We start from the raw sequence: 26,576 nt of genomic DNA on the forward strand, positions 1-26,576 counted from the left end.
TGCTGTCCCCTTAGTGCCCCTGTAGTTATAATAAAATAAAAAAGCATTACTCACCTAGCCTACTCCCCCGATGAACGGAGCACATTCTCCCCAGCTTGTGCTTTCTCCGCTAAGTGCAGCAGGAGCGATGACATCACTTCATTGCACCTGCTACTGGGGAATGTGCAGGACAAGGAATGGTGAAGCAGGGAGCTGACGGCTGCGTCATCAGGATGCAGATAGAGTTGAAAGTGGGACATACTGCACCCTTCTAAGCATTCCACCGGATTTAGGTGTTTGGGAGGAAGGAGTCATGTGAGCTGACGCTAGTGGGCCTGGTGCGGTTGCACCATTTGCTCTATGGTTAACGCGGCCCTGGTTCTCACCAACCCATTACAATAAAGGCCAACCAAAGTAATGACTGCTCTCTTCAGGGCCCTACAGCATCCTCATGGTCTGCTTCTATGGTACTTCTGCCCTTGGTGGAGTGGGTTATTACAGGGACATACATTGCTACATATCCAATGACAGAATTTATATTGCACGTGGATGGTAGTGTCCGCTGATACATATATAATTTCTGTTGCACTTTAGCTAACACCCACTGTAATGTAATAGGGCAACAGGAGTAGGCCAAAACCGGGAGTCCAGGGCACTGTCAGTCTGACCCTTCTTAGGCTTCCTTCAGAATATATAGATCATAGGAAACAAACCAGAAACTAATATTCTTTATAAGCTGGAAAAAAACTGCAGACTATGATGTTAAAGTGTAAATCTCGTTTCAGTTTATTTTTAATATAGTGTAGGGACAGGGGTGTCATATACCTTATTAGGGAAAGGTGTTTCATTGTTGTAGAAAACAGGGTGTAAAGAGTCTTCTTCTAACACCTGCGTTAGGTGCGGATCCGTCTGCTGTCTGCACAGACGGATCCGCACCTATAATGCAACGCTTAGATCCATTCAGAACGGATCCGTTTGCATTACCATGAACAAAAAAATAAAAAATAAATAATAATATTATTTTTTTTTTGTTCATGATAATGCAAACGGATCCGTTTTGACTTTACATTGAAAGTCAATGGGGGACGGATCCGTTTGAAAATTGAGCCATATTGTGTCAACTTCAAACGGATCCGTCCCCATTGACTTAGGCTACTTTCCCACTAGCGTCGGGGCTCCGCTTGTGAGTTCCGTTTGAAGGGTCTCACAAGCGGCCCCGAACTGATCCGTCCAGCCCTAATGCATTCTGAGTGGATGCGGATCCGCTCAGAATGTATCAGTCTGCCAGCGTTCAGCCTCCGCTCCGCTCAGCAGGCGGACACCTGAAAAAATTTTTTTTATTTTTTTTTGTTCATGGTAATGCAAACGGATCCGTTCTGAACCCAGTTAGATAATAGGTGGGGATCCGTCTGTGCAGATACCAGACGGATCCGCACCTACCGCAGGTGTGAAAGTAGCCTTACATTGTAAGTCTGGACGGATCCGTTTGCCTCCGCACGGCCAGGCGGACACCCGAACGCTGCAAGCAGCGTTCAGGTGTCCGCCTGCTGAGCGGAGCGGAGGCTGAACGCTGGCAGACTGATACATTCTGAGCGGATCCGCATCCACTCAGAATGCATTAGGGCTTGACGGATCCGTTCAGGGCCGCTTGTGAAAGCCTTCAAACGGAACTCACAAGCGGAGCCCCGACGCTAGTGGGAAAGTAGCCTAAGGAGAGTCTGTCTTCAGTCTTCAGTTCTACTGAGCGCTGAAGATGCCTGTGTGTAACATACAGAGGCTTCCAGGTGGCCTCGTCACTACCCAAGTCCCTGACCATGTACATGTGACCCTACTATCACTGACTATCACCTGTCTATCTGACTTGTTAGACTGAAGAGCAGGGGCGGACTGACAACTCATGGGACCCTCGGGCAATAGATTATGCCTCTCAGTCCCCATTATGCTTCTCAGTCCCCAGAATATGTGCCCCTCATAGTAGATATGCCCAGATATGTGCCCCCTAACGGTAGTTATGCCAGATTATGTGCCCCCTTACAGTAGTTATGCCAGATTATGTGCCTCTCACAGTAGATATGCCCAGATATGTGCACCCTCACAGTGGCTATGCCAGATTATGTGCTCCCTCACAGTGGTTATGGCCAGATATGTGCCCCCTCATAGTAGTTATGCCAGATATGTGCCCCCTCAAATTAGTTATGACCACAGACCCCTCACAGTAGTTGTTGCCCACAGTCTGCAGCTTTATAAAAAAAAAACACATACTTACCTTTTTTCCTGGCGCTCCCACACTCCCATCGCACTGCTGGCTGTGCAGGAGGCCAATTCCCGGCCCTTCAGCGCTCCTCCCATAGCCAGCAGCAGGATGTGTGGCCAGCATGCTGTGTGCTTTGCTATGGAAACAGCCCGGCAGTGACAAGAACTGCCGGGTGTGTGAGTGGGCACCGCACGACCCCCCCCCTTGCCTCTGCGCCAACACCCCCCCCCCCCCCTTGCCTCATATTATACATGTTTGAGGAGCGCTCTGACGGGGCCCGGCATGGTCACTGTACTACATGCCGTGCCCCGTCAGAGCGCTCCATTACATGTGAGTGCAGTAGACAGCCCTGACGGGGCCCCCTAGTGGCCGCAGGCCCTTGGTCCATGCCCGAGTGCCCGAATGGTCAGTCCGCCCCTGTTGAAGAGTGACTCTCCTTAGCAACACTCAGAACTTTGCAAAGAAAACTAAAATGAAACAACAGTTTTAAAGGCATTATGTCATGTCTTCCTTGTCTGAATGTCCCACTTCAATTTTAAAAGAGGTCACATGTACCAGACAATCCCAAGCAGGCTTGGACTGGCCAACAGAGGTACAGGTGGATCCCCCGGTGGGCCCCTAATCTACCACTCCCTGAACAAGTGGCACATAACACAGTAGACTTACTGCACTACATACTTATATTCAATGTACAGCACCTCAACCAGCCTATGGTCATATAAAAAACTCAATAGATTATTAAATAAACTTCCCAGATTATTATTATAGACACGATCAGAGCTGAGATGACTTCTAGGTATAAAGGAAAGCTACCAGTGTCCTCTGCTCCTCAGGACCTGTCGTCTCAAAGTTGCTACAGGGACCCCCATATTCAACCATCTGGTAGCATCGCTGCTGTGTGAGCAGGTAATATTTGAATGTATCCGTACGGTGGGCCTCCAAAATACATTGACTGGTGGGCCCTAGGCACCTGTCACGGCTGGGGATGGGGAAAACCCTCAGCCGTGCGATGAACGAAGATGGTAGTCGCTGCTCGACCAGGACGACAGAATTAGGGAGCAGGTCACCTCCTAATCGCATCCCTAATCTGACCCTGACTCCTAGCTGCATGAGCCGACCTTGATGGTAGGAGGGCTCATGCTCCGGAACCTTGTAGTCCCTGCTAGCCCTCAGGACGGCCCTAAACTAGGAGCAGGGTAAGATGACCTGTTCCTTCTGGACACGGAGGAACAGGAGTCTCACTGGCCAAGCTGCAGGGAAAAGGGGAACACAAACAGTCCTATGGATATGGCAGGTGAACTGAACTAGTTCCACCTACCTGCCACAGCCTTGCTGACTGGATCCCTGTGCTGGCAAGCTGATGTCCACACAACATTCAATGAACCCAGCAAACACACATCCACACTCAGGAACCCAGATCCATAGCTGCACCAAATAACAAAAGGAAAATATCAACTGAACATCACATAGACATAAACTTATGACCACAAGGGTGGCCCCCACTGGCAGATGGAATACACAGGAGGCTGCTCCAGCTAACCATGGCTGAAGTACCCCTCAGACAAGTGGTATACACTGAGGCTTTATAGGCCCAAGTAGCCACACCCACACAGACACACCCAGTGTTCACACACACACAGTAGGGATTTAACCCTTCCAACACCAGGCAAGGGAAGACGGACACTTAAAGGGGAATACACACATAAACAAACACACTTCACCTGTTGCCGCGGGCAACGGCATGCGTGGCAATCATGTCCTGGGGATCAGCCATAGGGCTGAGACACTGCCACCACATGCACACAACACCACACGTTGCCACGGGCAACCAAGTGAAGGAAAGTGTCACAAAACAAACCACTGGCCGTGACAGCACCCCAGTCCGACACTGATCCCAAGAACTCTATTTAGGCTCATAACTTAAAAAAAAACAAAAACAGATCCATCATAAGAAACTTGCTTATGGTTTCCATGAATGAACATCAAATTGTTCTGCACTGCACAGAAGAAAATACTGAACTGAAATATAAATGATACCATCATATACATATATCAGACAAAAATAATAATAAAATAACACATTAAGAAGGTGCTGTTGGACTGAAACTTTGTATGTGTGAATGTAATTATTATATATACACATATGAGATTGCAATATTAGAGTAAAAGGATAAGTTTATTGGTGAAAACTGTACAATTGAAAGGAGGCTCTAGGACCCCGTTGGGCTGGGCGCCCCTAGCCCGGATACAAAATGAGATATGGTTGGGCATAGAGGCATTCAGGTGCTGTATGGTCTCCCGTGGCACATTTGCCCACAGATTTTGCAGCTGGGCCTGCAGGTCCTGCACACTCATAGGTTACAGAAGCTGCATCCCATAAATGCTGGATTGGTGATAAACCTGGTGACCGGGCAGCCAAGGCAGTGTTATAATATAGCTGGGACGTTCCTGGGCATCCCGGGCTGTGTGTTGGCGAGCAAATGCCAGTTGGAAGCCCTGCCATGACACTGACATTTCTTCCTGTGTGCGTTATTTTTTATTTTTTTGTCATCAATGAGTGTATACAGTATATCATTAGATTGTTCGCAATAAAACCAAATTAAGACTAGTAATACCTGTAATTACGACTAGTCGCAGCAGGTGCCGTCCACTTTGCTGCTGGACTAATACCTGGAATACTTTTGGGTTTGTGTCACTTAATGTCCTTCTGCCAATTCATGGATTTTTGAATAGTAAACCCTTAGCTATTTATACTTGTGAGATTTTATATATACTCATGTACTAGTATATTATTTTGTCATTTCACTATAAATCATAACAGTGGATAATGAACCCCCTATGTGATCACCGCTCACCTCTGGAGTTAGGACGCATCCACACATAAGGGATTGGCTGTGGAAACTTTTGTGTATTTTGTGCATTCTTGACATCAGCATCGTATCTTTGCAGCCATCTTATAACGCCATATAAATTTACCTTAAAGGGCATCTGTCAGCAGATTTGTACCTATGACACTGCCTGACCTGTTACATGTGCACTTGGCAGCTGAAGACATCTGTGTTGGTCCCATGTACACATGTACCTGCATTGCTGAGAAAAATTATGTTTTAATATATGCAAATTAGACTCTAGGAGCAACGGGGGCGTTACCATTACACCTAGAGGCTCTGCTCTCTCTGCAACTGCTGAGACCTCTGCACCTTGATTGACAGGACCAGGTGTGATGACGTTTTCACAGCCTGGTCCTGCCAATCAAAGTGCAGAGGGCGCAGCAGTTGCAGAGAGAACAGAGCCTCAGGTATATATAAGGTATGTAACGCCTCCAGAATCTCCTTCTGCACCATCTAGAAAGATATAGCTACTGAATTTAGATGTATAGATGAATGAATGGTGTGTGGAGTAGAGATCAGCAAATCCATTTGTGACACTTCTTGGGCAGCGAAAGGCTGGCCCCACTTCTCAAGAGACTTCCCCTTGACTGACAAGGCCAGACATCTCACCTTGCCCTGTCAATCTCATGCCTGTGAAATTTCTCTGTGCAAGTGCAGAGGCTCCGCATTTGATACCGGAGCAGCGGAGATGATGACTGTGCATGCGCTGCTCACATCTGGGCACAGTCGGAATCTGTGCTACTTAGAACTTCCGCTCTTGTGCCACCACTAGGGGCAATGGCACAGGCGTGAGATTCAAGGTGTAAGGAAAGATGTTTGACCCTGTAAATCAAGGGGGGAGGGGAGTCTTTTGAGCATTGAGACTTCAATGGGTCCTGTCAAGGATGAGGTATGGGAGATAACACCACACCGACAACAGGAGGGAAGGGAAAAGCCACTAGGTCTCAACGCTAGGGAAAGGGTCACCTCCAATAGAACCCTACTCCTTGCCCTGACTCCTATCCGTATGGGCACACCTTGAAGGTAGGAATGCCCATACACCGGAACCTGGAAGACCTGGAGACCCTAAAGAGCCCTATGGGTATTGGCAGGACTAGAGACGACCCGTTCCTTTCCAGATGAATAAACCACCGTCTCCCTGATGCCTAGTAACAACAGACATGGGGAGGGACAACAACACACAAAGGAACGAGACACTTAACTTCTGTAGTGAGATGGACGAGCAGGAACTCCAGAGAGGACAACACACTAACTCTTCCAAAACCAAATGAAGCTATCAACCGCATAGCCAGAAGGGTGAGGTCAGACTATACAGGGGAGGTATAATGACCACTAAGCTACACCTGAAACAAGGGGGGGGTCATTAACAACAACAACACTTGCAGGATGACAGGCCGAACTGGATAGACAAATGTCTTTTTTCGGCCTTCTGTACTATGTTACTATGTAACACTGAAGCAAGAGTAACCAAAGAGGCTGTTAGATCCCTTCACGTGTAGCCAGTCCTTCGATCTTCTGACATCTGTCACGGGAGTGACCGTGACATTACCCCTCCTTCTACAGATGACCTCCGGGCACCCAGGACCAACCTTATCAGGATGAGCTCTGATGATTAGCATTAACATCGGCCACTGGAACCCACATCTTCTCCTCTGGTCCGTAACCTTTCCAGTGAACGAGATACTGGAGGGATCTATGAAGAAATCGGGAGTCCACAATCCTGTTGATCTGAAATTCTAAATTACCATCCACCATGACAGGAGCAGGAGGTAAGGAGGACGGCTCAACAGGTTCGACACATTTCTTCAACAATCACTTATGAAATACATTATGAATTTTCAAAGCCTGAGGAAGTTGAAGACGGAAGGCTACAGGGTTAATAATGGCAGTGATCTTATATGGACCAATAAATCTTGGGCCAACTTCCAATTAAGTACCTTAAGCTTAATGTTTCTTGTGGATAGCCACACAGAATCACCCACTCTCAGGTCCGGACCATTCATACATCTCCTGTCAGCCACACGTTTAAACCTGTTGCCCATTTTTTTCAGGTTATTTAGAATTTTCCGCCAAATAGATGACAAAGAAGAGGAAAATTACTAATGGCAAATTCAGCTAACGACAAAAATGAAGATCACTCCTCCTGGTTCTCCGAAACAAAACATCTCAAGTAAGTCTCCAGATTCTGATTAGTGTGCTCAGTCTGTCTGTTCGACTGAAGATGAAAAGCTGAAGAGAAGGACAATTGCACCCCCAGTCGAGTACAAAACGCTTTCCAGAATCTGGAAACAAACTGAGTCCCCCGATCAGACACCACATCAGAGGGAATGCCATGTAGGTTCACAATGTTATCGACAAACACCTGTGCAAGAGTTTTGACATTAGGTAGAGCTGATAATGCTATAAAGTGAACCATTTTACTAAAACGATCAACTACCACCAGAATCACAATTTTTCCTGAAGAATTCGGTAAATCCATGATAAAATCCATGGACAAATGAGTCCAAGGTCTGGACTGGATGGGTAACGGAAGAAGAGATCCGGGAGGCCGAGTATGTGTCACCTTACCACGTGCACAGGTACTACAGGCTGACACATAGTCCTCAACACACTTACGTCTCAGCCACCAAAATCTACGAGAGATGAGATTGACAGTGGATCTGATCCCAGGGTGTCCAGCAAGCACTGTACAGTGATGTTCCTCGAACACCTTGTGACGTATTTCAGAAGGAACAAACAACTTCCCCGGAGGACAAGAGTCAGGTGCATCTTCCTGGGCCTCTAACACCTTTGCCTCCAGGTCAGGTTATAGGGCGGATATAACTACCCCTTCAGACAAAATAGGACTAGGATCTTTAGAATCACCCCCCCAGGAAAGCTGCTCGACAGAGCATCCGCCTTGAAATTCTTAACCCCAGGGCGGTAGGTGCCAATGAAGTTGGTGAAAAACAACAACCATCTGGCCTGCCTTGGGTTCAGTCGTTTAGCCGACTCCAGGTAAGCCAAATTTTTGCGATCAGTAATCACCGTAATAGGATGAATTGCTCCTTCCAACCAATGACGCCATTCCTCAACTTAATGGCCAGCAACTCTCTATTACCCACATCATAATTTCTTTCAGCAGCCGAGAGTTTTTTAGAGAAAAAAAGCACATGGGCGCCATTTACTAGGTGAAGGACCCTGCGCCAAAACTGCTCCTACCCCACCTCGGATGCGTCAGCTTCTACAATTAATGGCTGTGACACGTCCAGTTGCACCAGAATAGGGGCCGAAGCAAAACATTCCTTCACTGCTGAAAAGGCTTGTAATGCCGCATCAGACCAGACAGAGATATCATAACCCTTCCTAGTCATGTCTGTTAAAAGGTTTAACCACAGTCGAATAATTCAAGATGAATTTACGGTAGTAGTTGGTGAACCACAAAAACCGCATAAGCGCCTTCGGATTTTCGGATCCCAGTCCAACACAGCACGGACCTTCTTGGGATCCATACGAAAACCTAAGGAGGACAGCAGGTAACCCAGGAATTGCACCTCCTGAACAGCAAATACACACTTTTCCATCTTAGCATACAACTTATTCTCTCTTAGGATCTGTAACACCTGTCTCACGTGATCCTGATGAGTCCATGTCAGGAGAATAAATTAGTATGTCATCCAGATATACAACAACAAACCTCCCCACCAGATGATGAAAGATATCATTGACAAAGTGTTGAAAAACCGCAGGAGCATTTTTTAACCCATAAGGCATGACCAGATTCTCAAAATGACCCTCAGGGGTATTAAAAGCCGTCTTCCATTCGTCCCACTCCTTGATCCTTACCAGATTATATGCCCCTTCAGAACCAATTTAGAGAACACCTTGGCACCGACAATCTGATTAAACAAATCCGGAATAAAAGGAAGGGGGTAAGGATCATGGACAGTAATAATATGGAGCTCACGGAAGTCCAGACATGGCCTAAGAGTAGTGATGGACGAACATCTGCCGGAACGGTGCAGGGAACGCGATCAAATGTTCGCGAACCGCAAGTTCGCGACGGGTCCCATTCATTTTAATGGCAGGCGAACCTGAAAAACCTTCAGCTCATATTTGCAGCCAAGAAATAATTACTAGAAGTGCACAAATAGTCCCACAACATGGACAGTGACATACCAGATGTATTATTCGAATTTGCGATCTCCATTCATTATTTTTTTCAATGCGAAATATCGGCAATATAATTTTCGCGTACGCGCAAATCCACTATACAGTACCCAAATGCACTATAAAGAAAGTATATTGGTATATAACACCCGCTTCAATCAGTTTTTTTGGGTGGCGACTGGTATATCACACCAGTAGAAATTATTTGTTCCAATAACGCTTGTCCCTCTATATACCTGCAGTATCGCAGCAGAACCGCACACAACTGCCGCACAGTACAAATGCACTATAATATACTTTCCAACATAGAAAGTATATTATAACACTGTACAAGGAAGGCAATCCATTAGAATATACATAAAGATAAAACGTAACCTTTAATAATGTTACTATGAGGGTCCATTCACACGTCCGTAAGTGTTTTGCGGATCCGCAAAACACGGACACCAGCAATGTGCATTCCACAATTTGCGGACCATACATCGCCGGCACTATAATAGAAAATGCCTAAACTTGTCTGCAATTGCAGACAAGAATAGGACATGTTCTATTTTTTTGCGGAAACTGAAGCACGGATGCGGAAGTGCTGATCCGCAAATGCGGATGTGGATCCGCAAATGCGGATAGCACATTCTGGCCCCATTGAAAATGAATGGGTCTGCACTCGTTCTGCAAAATTGCGGAACGGATGTGGACCCATTTTGCGGACGTGTGAATGGAAAAGATATCCCTCAAAATAAAAAATGAATTTAATTATTAAAGTTAGGCAAAAAGCATAGATGTGGTAGGCAATAACAAGTGCTCGGCGGCACTAAATCAGGTGCTCGGCGGCACCAAATCAGAAACCATATGTCCTACCACAATCCGGGGGGTTCCAGTGCACATCCATGAATCCCGGAGGGAAAGCAAAAAACATCTATCCCTGGGCTAGATGACGATGTCGTATTAAAGGACAGGGTGGGCAAAGAACTGTCCCTGACATTGCCCTACAGGGGGGGTGCTATTCTGGCCCTGATAGCCTAACCACAGACCACCCGCCCTGATAAGAGCGACCCCGTCCGGAACCTTACCCTATCTAAAAATGGCCCTAGTAAGCCCCTAGCCCCTACGCCCCTGACTTCCAGGTGATCACTATATAGATCTATGTGTTTTTGACTCATTATAAAAGTATATTATAAGTATATCGCACCCCTCTGTGTATCACACCTATCGATTGCACACCTATACCAGTCCTTCAGCCTCTCAGATAAACCCTGACAGAATTGGCTACGGAGAGCAGGATCATTCCACTCCGTATCCGTAGACTCCTAAATTCAGAGCAATAGGTCTCCCTGCCGTAAACCACGTAACTTGGTCTCGGCCCGAGAGATCCGATCTGGGTCATCGTAAATAAGACCCAAAGCTCTAAAAAATTAATCTACCGACTGGAGGGACTGTGATCCGGTCGGCAGAGAAAAAGCCCAAGACTGGGCGTGGACGAGCAGGAACTCCAGAGAGGATAACACACCAACTATTCCAAAACCAAATGAAGCTATCAACCGTATAGCCAGAAGGTTGAGGTCAGACTATATAGGGGAGGTGTAATAACCACTAAGCTACACCTGAAACAAGTGGTGTGGTCATTAACAACAACAACAACACTGAAGCAAGAGAGGCTGTAAGATCCCTTCACGTGTAGCCAGTCTCTTCGATCTTCTGACATCTGTCATGGGAGGGACCGTGACAGGTCCATTATCTGCATTTTTCTGCCAAGTATAGGATATGTCTGAGGTAACTGATGAGCTGTTTGTGAGTCGGCCTTATGCTCCTGTAATTTGCCCACTGGCTCCTGGTATTGCCCACATAGGCACAGGTAGGTGAGTGTTAGGTCCCGAGCTACTTGAGAAACCTTGGCGTGGTGCCCGGGCTTAGACATGTTCTACACCGTAGGATATGTTGGCTAATCTCTCAATTTTAAAATCAGTTTAAGGGTTTAGTAAGACCGCGGAGTGCACCTGTCTTTGCTATTATTTTGTTATATTGTTATATTAATTATCACATCCACATAAATTCCATCTTGTGTAGGATGTCTATTGTGGCACTTGTGGTTCGCTGCGGTCATCCTCCACTGTATGCATTTTTGCTGGGGATCGTCGTCATTAGCAACGGGCCACAAGTGCAGGATGTGTTCCCCTGTATATATATGCACAACTGCATGTGGGTTTGAGCACTTCCTGCTTGTTTAATACCACGCCATTCTTTTCAGTTTGCAAGTATAGGATATGTTCTATCTTTTTACAGAACGGACATATGGATGTGGACAGCACACGGATGATCTTCGTGCTTTCCGCATCCACATGTCTTTTCTGAAAGAGCTAGAACCATGTCTAAGGCCTAGTTCACACTTCAGTGATTTGGTCAGTGATTTCCATCAGTGATTATGAGCCAGAAACAGGTGCAAATCTGCCCTTTATACCTTATCTCTGTGTCTGTGAAGGCTTTACTTCTGGTTTTGGCTCCCTGATGAAATCACTGACCAAATCACAGAAGTGTGGACTAGGCCTTATTCTTTGCCTCAAAATGCAGGATGCTGATCCACCGAAGTCAATGGGTCTGCAGAAAAAAAAAAAAAACTGATGCAACACAGACGTCATCCATGTTTTGCGGATACCCGTCTTGCGGACCACAAAATACATAAGGTCGAGTGCATGAAGCCTAATGTAGATGCAACCAAAGCAAAGTAACTTAAAGGGGTATTCTGGTTACCATAAATATAACTTATGTTTTAGACTAATTCATCATCAATAATTACCTAATATAATGTAATTTTCACATATTTACCAATCAGTAGTTATAAAAGTAGTTTTCTTCCTCTGCTACCCACTGTGTTTCCTCATAACTTACCATGGCATCGGCCTGTAGTTCTGAGCCTTTGTCAGGTCGAGCATGCTCAGTGTGCTGCTATCAATTCTCTAGCTAAATGTCTTGTGAAACAAAGGGCGTGTTAGTGTGCTGCTGATTACTGAGCAGAGGGGGTGTGACCGGACTGTATATCAGGCAGCCTAGCAATAAACAGCAACACAACAGGAAAGCTAGAGATTGTGGGGGTTGTAGTCTTTGTGAGCAGTGGCGTAGCGTGGGTTGCCAGCACATGGGGCAAGCCAAGTATTGTTCCCCCCCAACCTGTGGCCATGCCCCTTTTTACAGATAATGTAGTAGAAATCACTTGCAGTCCTATGTAACACCACAGATATCACGGTGATAACTCTCTGTGTACAGAGATGGGTGTGAGCCCCCAGAATTCAGAACACGCACGGTGTGACCTGAAGTCTGGGGCCGGATGCGGCAGGGTGGGCCAAATTCTATACCCACCCTCCCATCACTACAGAACATACAGGGTAATACAGCACTACATACCTCTTACATCTAGTGATGTCTCCTTTGATGTAGATGTTCTCTTTCCTCATCTTCTCCTTTCAGACCAGACCACCATTTTTCAGCCATTTCTCATCTCTGCAGTTTGACAAAAAAAAAAAATCTTAGTTTACTACTTTTCTATCATCCTCCCATCTTCTGGACAAATCATCCTACCATCCCCAATACTCTGCCTGCCGTGCTCCCCAATATTATACTGCAGAAACAGATAAACCCCCTGATAATACTAGTACCATGCAGATAGTGCCCTTTAATAATTATTGGCACATAGTGCCCTAAAATAACTACGCCCAGCAAATAGTGCCCCTGACACTAATAGTGTAAACATAACGTCCCCCAAAAATAATTGTGGTAAGCTGATACTGTGCCAAGGTGCCCCCACAGTAATAGTGCTCCCAAAAGTCCCACTAATATGGTGGGACTAGTGCTCATACAGTGCCCCCAACATGTCCCCACTGTGCCACAGAAGTAATAATGCTCTAATAGTGCCCATACTAGTAATCATGTTCACCCTAGACCCCCAGTAGTAATAAAGCCCACCATAATGCCCCCCAGTAGTAATAATTCTCCTTATAATGTGCAGAAAATACCCCCTTTTAATGCCCCTAGTTGAGCTAATGTCCCCATAGTGCCCCCATAATGTGCCAGTATAAAATACCCCCATAGTGCTCCTCTCCCCCCTTCCTCCTAGTGCCCCCCATAATGTACCAGTATAAAATGCCCCTGTCACGGCGGGGAGTGGGGGAAACCCCCCACCGTGCGGTGTCAAAGGGATAACGGGTAGCTGCTAGGCCAGGACACCGGGATCAGGGAGCAGGTCACCTCCTAATGCGTCCCGAATTCTGACCCTGACTCCTAACCGTATGAGCCAACCCAGATGGTAGGAGGGCTCATACTCTGAAACCTCGGGGCCCTACTAACCCTCAGGAAATCCCTGGACTAGGAGCAGGGTAAGACGACCTGTTCCTCCACAACACGGACGAACAAGAGTCTCCACTGGCCAAGCTGCAAGGAGAGGGGAACACATACAGCATATGGAGATGGCAGGTAAGTGAAACCAGTAACACACTTACCTGCCACAGACACACTGACTGGAACTCGTGCACAAGTGCTGATGTCCACACCAACATAAAAGGACACAGCACACACCACAAACCACACAGGAACCCAGGACACCATAGCTACAATAACGTGAGACACCACAAGAACATAATCTAAATATCTATGACCACAAGGGTGGCCCTCACTGGACAGATGGCATATGAAGACCAGGAGGATAACTCCAGCATACACCATGGCTGGAGTACCCCTCAGCTTCAGGCATCCAGCAGAAGCTAAATAGCCCAAGCAGACACACACACACATAAACCCAGTGTTAACAAAACACTAGGAAGGGAGTTAACCCTTCCAACACCAGACAAGGGAAGGAAGCCACTTAAAGGGGAAGTGCACACACAAGCATAAAAAGCTACACGTTGCCGCAGGCAACAACATGCGTGGAAACCATGTCACGGCAATCACCCAGAAGGCCGAGACACTGCCACCGCATGCACACACAGCAACACGTTGCCGCGGGCAACCGCAAGTGTAGCAACAGTGTCACAGCGCACACCATAGGCTGTGACAGCCCCATATATAGTGCCCCAGTAGATGCCCTCAATTTGCCACATAATTTGCAAGTATAAAATACCCCTTCTTAGTGCCCCCGTAGATGACTCCATAGTACTCCTCTCTCCCCTTTCCCATAGTACCCACCATAATGTGCCCCAGTATAAAATGCCCCTATACAGAGCCCCCCATATAAAATACTTATTTTTGGCCTCAGTAGATGCCCCCAATAATGTGCCAGTAAGAAGTGCCCCCATAGTGCCCCCCAATAATGTGCCAGTAAGTTCCCCCATAGATGCCCCCACAGTGCCCCCCAATGTGCCAGTAAGATGTGCCCCCATAGATGCCCCCAATCATGTGCCAGTAAGAAGTGCATCCCATAGATGGCCCCCCAATCATGTGCCAGTAAGAAGTGCCCCCCAATCATGTGCCAGTAACAAGTGCCCCCCCCCATAGATGGCCCCCCAATCATGTGCCAGTAGCCAGTATTGTACCATATAAAAAAAATAAACAGTTATACTTACCTCCATGGTAGCGATGCGATGCAGGCCTATCAGAGGAACGGGGAAGGGAGACGCCTCTCCCTCCCCTGCCCCACAGCACATCCATCTGTATCGCTGTCCTGAGGACAAGCGATATAGATGACTATGGGGATGAGCGTTCCACAATAGAAGCGCTCATCTCCCTGTGACCTGCCACCGCCCCCCACTTGTGAGCAGGGCTGTGCCGCATAAAATTTTGCGCCCGGGGCAACGCCCCCACCCCCCCGCCCCACCCATGATACGCCACTGTTTGTGAGGGAAGTTTTGTGAGGGAAGATCAGGCGCCATGATACTCTCAGTGTGTTGCAGGCTCACGCAGGAGCCAGACAAATGGATTGCAAGGTAAAACTCTGGTTATATGTATAGATATGGGTTCTGTTTGGGTCTTGCAGCCTTAATGCAGTTTTTCAAAAATTAAATTACTTTACCAGAGTATCCCTTTAATGGGGCAAGTGCCTGCTGGTAGCAATGAAGATTCTGAGTTGTCTAGCTGGGGCAGGATAATCACTTGAGAACACAGAAGATGGATGACGTAAAAGTGAAAAACTAGCCTTGGTCATAGTGGAAAGGAACAATAGTCAATGTCTACAAAGGCAACATCAAGGCACAGTACAGGGCACAGCCCACTATACCTGGTAGTGGATTTCAGTATGGTACTGTGCTGACTGCTCATGGGTGACCCGCGATCCAGCCTCACTATAGAGATCACAGAAGTGATGGCCGAAGAGCAGAATGGATCTAGGCAAGGTATGTTGTTCACAACCTGAAGAGGAAAATTAGGCAAGCATGTATATCTGTATATCGTACTTCTATCACAACATATATTATTAATTTAGTGCACATAATAAACCTTATATACAGTTTTATACAGTGAACGCTCCATGAGACAACCACCCAAAACTGCATGGAAAAGTGATCTCCCATTGTGTGGTCTATGGACAGGCTTCGTAATATACAGTATGGTGGGGCTGAAAATCTGTCACAAGCAAATCTAGTCTGGATGAGGGGTGGCCTTCTCAAAGTAGTGGTCTTCTTGAGAGGTAGGTGACATTTCTAACCTTACAGCCCTGGGGACAGAGGTTCATATCCCTCAAAAATGGTAAAGAAGTACTGGTGATTTAGCAGCACTAGCATTTTCATTTTTCAAGTGTAGTTGGTGGCCCTAATGGTCTAGTGTGGACATCCAGTAGGGTAACCTTGGAAGACAAGGTCTGTTCCTGATCAACAACCCAAACTCAATTTGCCCATGTGACAGCCTGGACAGTGGTGGATTATAGGGTGTATACCACAATCACATTTCAGCAATATCTTAGTTATTCCACATCACACATTCTCTCTTTCCTCTGTGCCCCGTTCACACGAATCAGCTCCTCTCCACATGGTCTTCACTTGAAAACCAATACATTGTGGCAGGCTGTTGTCATCCCGCAGTGGAGCTTTACGGGGAGCAAATCAATTATTTAGCCAAAATAACACAAACAGTATTACTTGTGGTTACAAGGTAGAAAAAACGTCCATCAGAAGCATTAAATTATCATGAGGATGCGAGGATGATGCATCATATTGATGGCTCTGGGGGGGTTCACAGCCAGCCTGACATAAACAATTCGTCCTCAGGAAGATCTCTAGAATATTGGAAAGACGGTAATAACATAGTCACCTTGAACAGCCAAGGCTTTGATAAAGTCAGCAAACTTTACACTACAAAAGCCGAAAATAACAAGTGCAATCTTATAGATCATTTTAATTCAAGAGGCACTTTTTTTAAATATATATTTTTAACAAAATAATTTTTATTTTTTTCACCTTTTTTGATTCGAGTAATCTTTCCTTCACCGCTCACTCTCACTTTTCACAGTTTTCTTCATATTTTTCTGATATACAGACTTTTTATTCCCACAATCACCCCCATACACTTCAACCCCGCCAATTTTACACAGATTTTGTGTTCATCACATCTTATTCATCATTACACTCTATTCACAACAATGTGTTATTATTTCATCCATATCTAATAGTTCTTATTTCCAGTTAAAGGGTTTATCCCATAACTAATGTAAAATGTGTACATATTGTACATGATACCCTCTTTCTAACAAAACTACAGGGTGGGCCATTTATATGGATACACCTTAATAAAATGGGAATGGTTGGTGATATTAACTTCCTGTTTGTGGCACATTAGTATATGTGAGGGGGGAAACTTTTCAAGATGGGTGGTGACAATGGCGGCCATTTTGAAGTCGGCCAGTTTGAATCCAACTTTTGTTTTTTCAATAGGAAGAGGGTCATGTGACACATCAAACTTATTGGTAATTTCAAAAGAAAATGGTGTGCTTGGTTTTAACGTAACTTTATTCTTTCATGAGTTATTTACAAGTTTCTGACCACTTATAAAATGTATTCAATGTGCTGCCCATTGTGTTGGATTGTCAATGCAGGAGAAATGCTAGCACAGGCTTACAGTATCCGTAGTTTCAGGCGCTGCACATCTCGTATCTTCACAGCATAGACGATTGCCTTCAGATGATACGAGATGTGCAGCACCTGAAACTACGGATACTGTAAGCCTGTGCTAGCATTTCTCCTGCGGTGTTGCTATCAGTGTGTGAAGAGTGGGAGAAGAGGGTTGCATTGACAATCCAACACAATGGGCAGCACATTGAACACATTTTATAAGTGGTCAGAAACTTGTAAATAACTCATGAAAGAATAAAGTTACGTTAAAACCAAGCACACCATTGTTTTTCTTGTGAAATTCCCAATAAGTTTGATGTATCACATGACCCTCTTCCTATTGAAAAAACAAAAGTTGGATTCAAAATAGCCGACTTCAAAATGGCCGCCATGGTCACCACCCATCTTGAAAAGTTTCCCCCCTCACATATACTAATGTGCCACAAACAGGAAGTTAATATCACCAACCATTCCCATTTTATTAAGGTGTATCCATATAAATGGCCCACCCTGTAGAACCAGCCCTGTACCTCACATGGATCCAGAGATCTCCCCATTCATTGCTCTGCTAGATTTATATCAAGTTGGCAGCTCAAGGGGAGTGTCTCTTCTGCTGCAGCTCAGGGGGCGTGTCTCAGCTCTCCCTATCACAGCTCAGGGGGCGTGTCTCAGCTCTCCCTATCACAGCTCAGGGGGCGTGTCTCAGCTCTCCCTATCACAGCTCAGGAGACAGGTGAAGGATGAAACTGAGCATGTGCGGACTTCTCAGTGAGTCGGACAAAGAAATAAGAAAAAAAAAACATCAGGTGGCGCTATACAGATACATTTTATTGAATAACTCAGTGGCTATACTAAATGTTTAATTACATGCAATTACAAAAGTATTCAGATCCAGATGCTGGTTTTAAAACTGTAGAATATTTTTCGTGGGACAATCTCTTTAAGTTTTCCTTTGGCTCTCTCTCCTTTCCCTGGGTCGCTGTGCTCTTCTTCAGTATGGCGCATTAGTTCCTCCCACCGTGTGTGCATGTGCTGCAATCTGTATGGTTCTTCCTCCCCTGGGCTGATGGGGTACACTGGTGTGGTGACCACGTGACCGCACTTTCTGTCATGCTCACTTCCTACGTGCCCTTTTGGCGTTGGGGATGGGGTCTTCATAGCTGTAAGAGCATGTGACACATAAACAGAAGGTGAGTATTATGTATCTGTACATTCCCCTACAGATCTGTCCATCATGTGGGGTGGTCATTTTGCATTATCATATGTCTCTATCATCTATTTCAGTTTTACTTATGAATTTATTTTATGGTGCCGTATTACAATCTGGCCTCCTGTTTTGTCAGGGCTGTGCACTTCTTTTGTATTGTTTATCTTTTCAGCATTAGCTTTTATATTTTTGTGCACATTGCACCACATTATTTATATGCATTTTGCACTTTATTTTATGAATTCTTGCCCATATGTATCTTTTCAAGTAGTCATTTATTGTTCGATATGTATTCGCTTCACTTTTCTTGGGGAATATGATCCTCTTCTTGTAGAGTGATTTTATTTTTATCTAATCATGTGATTTTTCAATAAAATATTAATTTGTATACACTTTTGGGTGCACTTTGTCTTTGGTAGGACTTATTGATTAGTTGCTCCTTCCCTATGTATTATGTAAGTCAGATTGTACTCATTACACATACATAATATACTATTATGATCACTTTGACTTTACAGTGTTTTCTGGGCTGATTGTTCTTGGTTTAACTCTTTCAGGACCCTGCCATGTTTCACCTTAAATGGGTTCTCTGGGAATTAAGAAAATGAAAATACATAGATATTACCTTTCATTATTTATAATGGATCATTTTGTCTAGGGAGCAATGATTAGGAGAAACAAAATGGCCGCTGTCCTATTAGTGCACACAAAACCTGTCCTAATCACACAGGAAGACAAGTTACTTTACATCATTGGGGTAAAAAGCTGCCTCATCCTCCTCTCTGCTTGTCAGGGATTAGGATCCTAAATATAGTATAATATGATATTTAGCTGAATCTTTGTGGGAATGGAGTTCATGAGGAGACATAAAGTACATAGAGGATGGACAGGACAGACTGTGGTAATGTGGGGCTGTGGTAATGGAGACTGCATACAAGAGCTGCTGCTCATTAGCCATATCTGCTCATGAACTCAATTTCAACAGAGATTCAGTTAAAGATCTTATCAGCTATATTCAGGATCATAAGGCTACATTCACACGTCCGTGGTGTGTTGCGGACCCGCAAATTGCGGGTCCGCAACACACCAGCCCGGCACCCCCATAGAAATGCCTATTCTTGTCCGCAAGCTGCGGACAAGAATAGGACATGCTCTATCTTTTTGCAGAGCTGCGGACCCAAAATCGGGGCCGCGCTCCGCAATTGCGGCTGCAGACAGCACACTGTGTGCTGTCTGCATCCATTCCGTCCCCATAGAGAATGAATGGGTCCGCACCCTTTCCGCAAAATTGCGGAAAGGATGCGGACCCATTTTGCGGACGTGTGAATGGAGCCTAATCCCTGACAAGCAGAAAGGAGGATGAGGCAGCTCTTTATCTCAGTGTTGTGAAGTAACTTGCCCTGCTATGTGATTAGGACAGCTTTTGTGTGTACTATAGGACAGCGGCCATTTTATTTCTCCTAATGATTGCTCCCTAGACAAAATGAACCATTATAACTAATGTAAGGTATTTGGGAATGTACTTATAATGAAGTAATATTTAAGTATTTTCATTTTCTTAATTCCTGGAGAACCCCTTTAAGGACCAGGCCATTTTTTTGGAAATTTGACATGTGTCACTTTATGTGGTAATATCTTTGGGACGCTTTTACTTATCCAAGCCATTCTGAGATTGTTTTCTCATGACACATTGTACTTCATGATAGTGGTGCATTTCACTGAATATTTTTCATTTAAATTTTTTTTTTAAATCCCAAAATTACCCAAAAATTTTGCAACTTTCCAAATTTCTGTTTCTCTGCTTTTAAAACAGATAGTGATACCTCATATAATAGTTATTACTTTACATTACCCGTATTTCTACTTTATGTTTGGATAATTTTGTGAATGCCATTTTATTTTTTGGGGACGTTAGAAGGCTTAAAAGTTTAGAAGCAAATCTTGAAATTTTCCAGAAAATTTCCAAAACCCACTTTTTTAAGGACCAGTTCAGTTATGAAGTCACTTTGTGGGGCTTACATAAGAGAAACCACCCACAAATGGACCCATTTTGCAAACTACACCCTCAAGGTATTCAAAACTGATTTTACAAACTTTGTTAACCCTTTAGGTGTTCCACAAGAATTAAAGGAAAATGTAGATGACATTTCAGAATTTCACTTTTTTTGAAGATTTTCCATTTTAATTAATTTTTTTTACGGTAACAGAGCAAGGGTTAACAGACAAACAAAACTCAATATTTATTACCCTGGTTCTGTAGTTTACAGGAACACCCCATTTGTGATCATAAACCGCTGTATGGGCACGTGGCAGGGCACAGAAGAAAAGGAGCGCCGTATGGTTTTTGGAGGGCAGATTTCACTGGGATAATTTTAAGTTGCCATGTCACATTTGAAGACCTCCTGATGCACCCCTAGAGTAGAAACCCCCAAAAAGTATCCCCCATTTTGGAAACTACGGGATAAGGTGTCAGTTTTGTTGGTACTATTTTAGGGTACATATGATTTTTGGTTGCTCTATAAAACACTTTTTGTGAGGCAAGGTAACAAAAAATAGCTGTTTTGGCACAGTTTTATTTATTTATTTATTTTTTACAATATTCATCTGACAGATTAGGTCATGTGCTATTTTTATAGAGCAGGTTGTTACGGATGCGACAATACCAAATATGACAACTTTTTGGGTTGTTTGTTTCAGTTTTACATAAAAAAGCATTTTTGAAAAAATATATATTTTTTAGTGTCTCCATATTCTAAAGGACATATTTTTTTTAGTTTTTGGGCGACTGTCTTACGTAAGGGCACATTTTTTGCGGGATGAGATGACGGTTTGATTGGTACTATTTTAGAGTTCATATGACTTTTAGATCGCTTGGTATTACACTTTTTGTAATGTAAGGTGACAGTTTTTATTAGATTTTTTAACGGTGTTCAGCTGAGGGGTTAGATCATGTGATAGTTTTATACAGCAGGTTACGAACGCGGCATTACCTAATATATCTACTTTTATTTATTTTTTTTCACTTTTAACACAATAAAAGCATTTTTGAAACAAAAATAGATAAATCATGTTTTAGTGCCTCCATATTCTGAGAGCCATAGTTTTTTTTATATTTTGCCCGATTGTTTTATATAGGGGCTCATTTTTTGCGGGTTGAGGTGTTCAGGTGAGGGGGTGGATTATGTGATATTTTTATAGAGCCGGTTGTTACGGACATGGCAATACCCAATATGTACGTTTTTATTTACAATTTTATGTGTTTTGTTTTGGGAAAGGGGCTTTTTTTTTTTTTACTTGAAACTTTATTTTTCTTAAATTATGAAAATCACTTTTTTTGTACTTTTTATTTTTGTTCCAATCTGGGACTTCAACTTCTGGGGTCTGATCCCCTCTGCAATGCATTACAATACATCCTGTATTGTAATGCATTACATGTCATCTTTTATGCCGACAGCCTGCCTGTGAGACCCAGCCTAAGGGGTTGGATCTCACAGGCTACCGTAGAAGGCAAGCCCCGATGCCTGTGGAAGGCATCGGGCTGCCTTCTCTGCCATCGGGTCCCTGTCACTGCAGCGCGGGGACCCAGTGGGGAAGCGAAGGCAACCCGTACCCTCTGCAAACCCTCTGCATGCCGCTGTCAGCTTTGACCACGGCATACAAGGGGTTAATACGCTGGCATCAGTGTTTTCACCGATGCCGGCTTATGCAGCAGGGGCCCAGCTGTCCTGCACCTGTCTGATCAGCCCACTGTACATGGATGTGCAGCTGGCGCCTCCCCCCAGGGCCCTTTGAGAGGAAAAAGTACTTGTTTTCATGAAGCAACAAGGGCACAGGGCCCCTTTTAGTGATACTGTGGATGGTACCAAGGTGTAGGAATGCCAGAGTTCAGTAGGGTGGCCTAAAGGTCCCTTAATGTTGGTGCACATGTCATGGAGTAGATTTTTTACAATTCTGGGGTGCAGTCTCTGCAACATAAAAGTTTTGCTAGGACCCCATTCATGTTGTGAGGCTGCAGTGCAACAAGGAGATCTTTAGTTGCATGCTGCTTATCCTGATCAAAGTCGCCATGTAGCCCCATGTTGGGAAAAATTAACTGGTGCATTGAGATATTATTACTGCTTGTAAATATAATATATGATAGTTTTATTATAAAAACAGATGCAGGCTTTCATATGGATCTTGCAATTTCATGGTGCTTTCTAATATTCTTAAAGGGGATGCCTGCTTTGGACAATCCCTGATCACAGGCTTTCCCGTTGCTGGGACTCCCAGTGATTAGCTGTAATCTGCATGGAAAGGGGCAGCAATTATTTCATAACCCCATAGCGCCACCACAGGGGAAATACAGTATTACATGGTTGTCATTAAATTGTGCATGGATGGCTACCTCAGAAACAGTATCTTCTCTCCAGTACAAGTAAGTGATAGACGTCCTGAATGAGGCATCCTCCCTCTACACTTTCATTGTATGGCTAGATGGGGTGGAATTTACCCTTCAGACTTTGCTGCAATTTGTTGCATTTTTTGCTGTGGATTTCACCGTGTGCATTGCAAAGGGTGAAATCTGTGGTGGATATTCACAGCCTGGTGCTGTAAAAGGCTATGGATATTTTGCACGCAAATCCGCGGTGAACAATCTGCAGCATTTACAGCATGTGTGAACATACCCTCATCATTTTTTACTGGGAGGTACATTATTCCTTACAATAAACATGCCAGGCAGGCTGACACCAAACCAAAGGTGGAACTACTGCCATAGCCACGTTGTATGTGTGTACTGGCAGGCAAGGCCTGGGCTGTGATGGATGCCAGACCCAGCAGCTGGACTCAAGCCTGATATGGCTGCTGTGTCTGTTCCAAGGTCTGTGCTCTCCCCAGCAGCAGGCACGCTGCAGTGATGTCATGGAGCAGAGTAGGAGAGTGCACAGGTCTGGATCATCCTTCTGCCTGTGGCTGCAGGCACGATGACATCACCTCATTGTGCCTGCAGCTGGGGAGAGCATGATGTGCTCTGTTCGTTGGGGAGAATGGGGCTAGATGAGTATTACTTTTTTCAATTATATTAATACTACAGGGACAGTACTACCATAAGTGGTCCACTAAGGGGCAGGACTATTGTAACAGGGGCATTAAGGGGGCACAACTACTATGTGGGGACACTGAGGGGGTCATTACATTAAGGGGGAGCTATGGGGACAGCACTACTATAAAGGGGACATTCTACCATGAAGGGGCACTAAGAGGGCAGTCTAACTACAGTTGTGTTCAAAATAATAGCAGTCAGACATTACTAACCTGATCAATCACAGTTTTTGGTAGAAATGATATTTCTACATGGAAAATAATTTACTAGCAGGTGTAAAGTAATAGAAATCCAACAGTCATGACTTGCATGCTGCTGATTCTCTGCAATTTAATCACTTATTGAAAGGGGCATGTTCAAAATAATAGCAGTGTGGAGTTCAATGAGTGAGGTCATTCATTCTTTGAAAAACAGGCGGCAATTATTGCCCTTATTTAAGGAAGGAAGGCAGTAAATGTTGTACATGCTGGTTACAGTGCATTTCTCTCTGAAATTCTGAGGAAAATGGGTCGTTCCAGTCATTGTCCAGAAGAACAGCGTACCTTGATTAAAAAGTTTATTGGAGAGGGGAAAACATTTAAAGAAGTGCTGAAAATGATAGGCTGCTCAGCTAAAATGATCGCAAATGCTTTAAAATGGCAACCAAAACCTGAAAGGCGTGGAAGAAAGCAAAAAACTACCATTCGAATGGATAGAAGAATAGCCAAAATGGCAAGGACTCAACAATCAGCTCCAGGAAGATCAAAGAAGGTCTAAAGTTACCTGTGAGTTCTGTTACAATTAGAAGACGGCTATGTGAAGCCAAGGTATCTGCAAGAAGCCCCCGCAAAGTCCCACTGTAGAAAAAAAGACATGTGCTGAAGAAGTTACAATCTGCCAAAGAGCACATTGACCGGCCTAAAGAGACATTTTGTGGACTGATGAAAGTAAGATTGTTCTTTTTGGGTCTAGTGGCCGGAGACAGTTTATCAGACGACCCCCAAACACTGAATTCAAGCCGCAGTACACTGTGAAGACAGTGAAGCATGGTGGCCAAGCATCATGATATGGGGATGTTTCTCATACTACGGTGTTGGGCCTATGTATCGCATACCAGGGATCATGGATCAGTATGAATACATCAGAATACTTGAAGAGGTCATGCTGCCTTATGCTGAAGAGGAAATGCCCTTGAAATGGGTGTTCCAACAAGACAACGACCCCAAACACACCAGTAAACGTGCAACATCTTGGTTCCAGACCAACAAGATTGACGTTATGGAGCGGTCAGCCCAATCCCTGGATCTTAATCCAATAGAAAACTTGTGGGGTGACATCAAAAATGCAGTTTGAGGCAAAACCAAGAAATAGAGAAGAACTGTGGAATGTAGTCCAATCATCCTGGGCTGGAATACCTGTTCACAGGGGCAGAAGTTGGGTGACTCCATGCAGCACAGATGTCCAGAAGTTCTCAGAAACAGCGGTTATACAACTAAATATTAGTGAAGTGATTCAAAGCAAAATCTTCAAACATTTTTCAGTTTATATAGTGAATGTTTGAGTTTGTAAAGAAGAATACAAACACTGCTATTTTTTTGAACAGTCTAATATTCACTTTTCTTCAATTTTTTTTGAGGAACAACACAAATTTTATATATTTTTCTTCATGTTTTGATTTGGAATAGAATGTGTAGTGTTCCCAGTGCATTTGTGTTTATGGAAATAGAAGCTATTAGAAGGATTTTGAGCTTTATTCACTTTTTTAAACACACTGCTATTATTTTGAACACAACTGTATGTGAGGGCACTAAGGGGACATTGTACTGTGTTTGGCTCTAGGGGAACATTGTACTGTGTGTGGGCACTAAGGGGGCATACAGGGTCTGAGCGGCATACTGTAAAATAAATTCTAGAGTCCTCCGCCCTTTCAGCACTAGTAAGCTTTTTATTTTCATGTATTTTTCACATGAGTGAGGGGGTAGGGAGGTTCTATAGTGAGTGTGGGTGGTCTTGACTAGAGGAGGTTGTGAGGAAGGCAGGGGGGTGGGGGGTTCCTGTTAAAAATTTACTCTGGAGCCCAGCCTTTTCTAGTTACGCCCCTGCACCAAATCTATTTTAAATATGAGAAGAGAAACAATCAATCAATAGATGTTAACGGGTTGTGCCATGACATTCCCCCTTCTTCCCAAAGAGGATCTGCAGTGGTTGTAGTGTGTATTATAAGGTGTCCTATATTGCTTGAGCTACAAAGCATGAGATGTCAATCACTGTAATAGAACTGCCTTCCATATACAAACTACAAATAACGGAACCGTTTCCATATAATATCTATAGTGTGTAAGTATTTTGTCCTCATGTATCAATATGGAAAGGAAAAGTTTCCTTTGACGTTTATTTTTCCCTCTGCGGTAATGACATTTGTAACTATGGTCGACTAAGAGTTTGGAGACAAAAGCTGACAATAACAACCAATCAGATTGCTGGAAATCTGATTGCTTGCGATTATAAAATTAGAAACTCCTTCTATTACCCCTTGCACCAATCTTAATAAATCTCATTGGAAGAGATCAATCAATCTGCAGTCCAGTATTCCCAGACAATGCAGAGTAGCAGTCTAGTTAGGGAATCGATTTCAGATGAAACATGGTACCTAGGAACCGAACCCGAGTTCGGGAAATTGTTTTTTACAGTACAAATTAATTTATGAAGTTATTACCCGAAGTCTCGCGAGACTTAGCGAAGCAATAACTTTGGCTCATCGAAGCCAATACATTCTAATACTGTACGGAGCTCCTGCTCCGTACAGTATTAGAACAAAGTTTTATGCGAATCGACTTCGGATGTTTCATCCGAATTCGATTCGCTCATCCCCAAGTCCTCCACAATGGGAGCTGCTCTTATGGCAGGGAATATTATTTCTCAATTCTGGCTCATAAAGGGTGTCCAGAGTAGGGTGCCCCCTCTTGGATGTCCATATTCTGTACTAGGTGATCCCAACCCCATTTATATGGCA

Source organism: Bufo bufo, chromosome 3 (genome assembly GCF_905171765.1).
Source record: "Bufo bufo chromosome 3, aBufBuf1.1, whole genome shotgun sequence".
NCBI classification, from domain to species: Eukaryota; Metazoa; Chordata; class Amphibia; order Anura; family Bufonidae; genus Bufo; species Bufo bufo.